Here is a 4,533-nt window from a genome sequence, read left to right on the forward strand (position 1 = left end):
ACTGACACTTCCTCACTTTGAGTGAAATTAAATAAACTACCCTCCCGTTTTTAAACATACACAAACTACCCATAATTATATACATACATTACACTAACTACTCGTGTAAGATAGATAATTGTATTTTCTTAAACAAAAAATGGCAACAAATGTAATTAAGTTAAACAAAATATGGTATATTTTGAAGACAAATCCAAATAGTATAAGAGTTAATGTCTACTCATTATTTTGGTTAGTTACACTATAGTATAAGAGTGATTTAAACATCACCTTAGAATTATTGATGCATTTTGTAACAAATCAAAAATAAAGAATAGACATTGACTTTTATACTATTTGGATTGGTTTTTACAATATATCATATTTTATTTGACTTAATTATATCTGTCACCATTTTTTATTCAAGAAATGGCATTTATCTATCTTACAGAGATAGAAGTAGCTAGTGTATTGTATGCATAAGGTTAGAGGTCGTTTGTGTGAGTTTAAAAATAGGAGGGGTGATTTATGAAATTTCACTAAAATCTAATGAATATTAGTATAATTTAATCTAATAGAAAGTATAATAATTAAAACCAAGCCATGTTTTGGACTATGTTCCAAAGTAAGGACCAAACACTAAACTTGTATGTCTAACACAAAGTCCGTCCAAAGTATGACGTTGCTATGTCAAATGGTTACTTGTACATCGAGCATAAAGTAAGTGTAAAGCATAACATCATTAAGTAAAGTCATGTTATTATGTAATGGTTTGTTAAATAAACACAAATTAATATGAGTGTAATATCTATGCATTATCAACGTAAAAAATTATATACGATCACTAATCATTCACAATTCATTTGACTTACTTTTTTTTGAAGAGTTAATAATAATTAAACATGAATAGTAGATAATGCACTGAAAATATATAAAACTAATACTCTGTCAGTATATACAATTTTGGACTATATTTCCAAAGTATAGCAATTAAAGTGAAGGCATATATTTGGACAATGTTTGGAAAGGTGCGTGTGTCAAGTTAGGACCAAACAATAAACTTGTATATCTAACACAAAGTTTGTCCACAATATGACTTCATTATATCAAATGGAGCACATCCTATGTTCCAATATGTGTATTACTCCATATACTCTTAGTTTCTTATTGGACATAAAATATTAAATTAACATATATTTAATTCATGTTTAATTTTCTGATCAATGTGAAATAAGAGGTACATATAGTGACATAAAGTTGATGATAGAAGATGTGATTCCATATGTAAAATGCTTAGACTTGTACATCTAGCATAAGGTAAGTGCATAGCATAACATCATTAAGTAAAGTCATGCTATTATGTAATGATTTGTTAAATAAACTCAAATTTAATAATATGAGTATAATATCTATGCATTATGAGCGTAAAAATTTATAGACCATCATTATATCATCCATCATTCTTTTGATTTACTTTTTTTGAAGAGTCAATAATAATTAAATATGAATGATGCATTGATAATGTATAAAACTCATACACCACTTTTTATTTTTATCTAGAAACAAATATCATTACTACATCTAATATTTGTAATTCACACGATTTCCATTTCCAGATGGTTATCATAATATAATTTATTTTTTTCTTAAAGGAGGAAATTGAAATAAAAATAAATAAATAAGTGTAAATTATACTAACACTTTCGATTTTTAGTGTAATTACACAAACAATTGCTCCGTATTTTAAATCTACGTAAACCACCATAATTTTATAAATACATTACACTCACGATATTGCTGCTATGCACTTCGAGAAGGATGTTGTGCCCTGGTTCCAGATGTTGCATCGTATTTCGGCAATCAGTTCTTGGCTTGATCTCACTCGTGCTATGGAATCACAATTTGGCCCATCACCTTATGATTGTCCTATGTCTGAGTTATTCAAATTGACACAAACAGGTTCTATTTCTGATTACTATCTTAAGTTCATGGCCCTTGCTAATAGATCAATAGGGTTATCAGATGAAGCACTACTAAACTGTTTTGTGGGGGGACTGCATAAGGAAATAAAAAGGGATGTGATAGCAATGGCACCACCTACATTGCTTAGAGCTGTAGCCTTAGCAAGATTGTATGAGGAAAGATATACTCCGGTGCCTAAAGCTTTTAATTCCAATTACACTCATAAATACTCACCAATCTCATCTTAGAACGTGAGCAATGTTACTAATTCTATGGGTAGTTCCAAACCAATGCTTAAAAGCATTAACTCTGGATTGTTACCAACTCCAGTAGGACCTTCCTTGAGGAATTCAAATGTCAAAAGAATTAGTCCATCTGAGATGCAATTAAGAAGAGAGAAAGGATTGTGCTATTTCTGTGATAACAAATTCACCTTCAATCACAAGTGTCCAAATAGACAACTCTTGTTTTTGCAGACAGAGGAGGATGAAGAGGAATATGCAATATCAGATGAGACTCCAAAAGATGAGCAAGTTCTTGATCATCACTTGTCTTTAAATGCCTTAAAAGGTGGCTTGGGAGTAGGCACAATAAGATTTGTGGCTCATATTGGCACACTTCCCATCACTGTCTTAATTGATGGAGGAAGTTCTGATAATTTTCTTCAGCCTAGAATTGTTAAGTTTCTTAAATTGCCAACTGAACCAGCTCCTAGGTTCAGGGTTATGGTTGGAAATGGAAATTACATGTCTGCTGAAAGAGTCATCCAAGAATTGAAGGTTCATGCTCAAGGAAACTATTTTCAGCTGCGTGTGTTTTTGTTGCCAATTTCAGGTGCTGATCTCATCCTTGGAGCTTGTTGGTTAAAAACTATTGGCCCTCATATTGCTGATTATGAGGCATTACAATTAAAGTTCATGTGGCATGGCAAGTTTACTTCCCTTCGAGGTGATCCAGAGCTGCTTCCAAAGCAAGCTGAAATGCATCATTTGAGAAGAATGATCAATAGTGATGCTATTGCAGAAATTTTCAGTATGCAAGTGTTGGAAGATCGGAGTGTTCCAATTCCTTTCACACCTCTATCTGAAACATTACATCCTGACTTAGCCTTGTTACTGCATAATTATAAAGAAGTCTTTGACACTCCTACAACTCTCCCTCCATCCAGATCACATGATCACTCAATTCCATTGCTGCAGGGCTCTAATCCTGTGAAAGTGAAGCCTTATAGATATCCTCATAGTCAGAAGGAGGAAATAGAGAGACTGGTTAGTGAAATGCTTCATCAAGGAATTATTCAACCAAGCAAGAGCCATTTTTCTTCTCCAATCATTTTAGTGAAAAAGAAAGATGGCTCATGGAGAGTCTGCACTGATTATAGAGCTCATAATGCACTCACTATCAAAGATTCTTTTCCAATTCCAACGGTGGATGAACTAATTGATGAGCTCTTTGGTGCTTGTTTCTTTTCCAAATTAGATTTGAGGTCTGGCTACCATCAAATATTGTGGAATCCTGCTGATAGATTTAAGACAGCTTTCAGAACTCATCAAGGCCATTATGAGTGGTTGGTCATGCCATTTGGATTGACCAATGCCCCTGCCACATTCCAGAGCTTGATGAATGACATCTTCAAAGGGCTATTGCGAAAATTTGTATTGGTTTTTTTCGATGACATTTTGATATATAGTTCTTCATGGAAAGACCACTTGTTCCAATTAGAAGTGGTTCTGAAAATTCTGCAGAGTCACAAGCTCTTTGCTAAGTTTTCAAAGTGTTCCTTTGGAGTGCAACAAATAGAATATTTGGGCCACACCATCTCAGGTGCAGGAGTTGCTATGAACAATGACAAGTTAGAAGCAATCCAAAAGTGGCCACAACCTACTAACCTGAAGCAACTCAGAGGTTTTCTTGGCATTACTGGTTATTATAGAAGATTTGTCAAGAGTTATGCTACCATTGCTGCCCCTTTATCTGACCTACTTAAGAAAGATTCTTTCAAGTGGTCTAGTGATGCTTCAGACTCATTCCTACTACTTAAAAGAGCTTTAACTACAGTACCAGTCTTAGCTCCTCCAAAATTTTCAATTCCATTCATCCTGGAAACTGATGCTTCTAGTTTTGGTATTGGTGCAGTGCTTAGCCAAAACAATCATCCTATTGCATTTTTCTCAAAGAAACTGTCTCCTAGGATGCAGAAACAATCAGCTTATGCTAGGGAGTTTTTTGCCATCACTGAGTCATTAGCCAAGTTTAGACATTATCTGTTGGGGCATAAATTTATCATTAAAACTGACCAGAAAAGCCTCAAAGAACTACTGGAACAATCTCTTCAAACTCCTGAACAACAACAATGGTTACCTAAACTATTAGGATATGATTTCACTATCCAATATAAACCTCGTAAGGAGAATATTGCAGGTGACTCATTATCCAGAAGCTTCTTCTTAGCATGGTCACAACCTATAAACATTTGGCTTGAAGAATTGTTGAAGTTGCAAAATGAGGATGTGGAATTAAAAGCATTGCTCACTTCAGTTGCTAATACTTCTAGTCATAATTCGAAGTATACAGTTTGGCAAAGGGTTTTGT

The sequence above is a fragment of the Lupinus angustifolius genome, chromosome LG16 (genome assembly GCF_001865875.1).
Source record: "Lupinus angustifolius cultivar Tanjil chromosome LG16, LupAngTanjil_v1.0, whole genome shotgun sequence".
Lineage (NCBI taxonomy): Eukaryota > Viridiplantae > Streptophyta > Magnoliopsida > Fabales > Fabaceae > Lupinus > Lupinus angustifolius.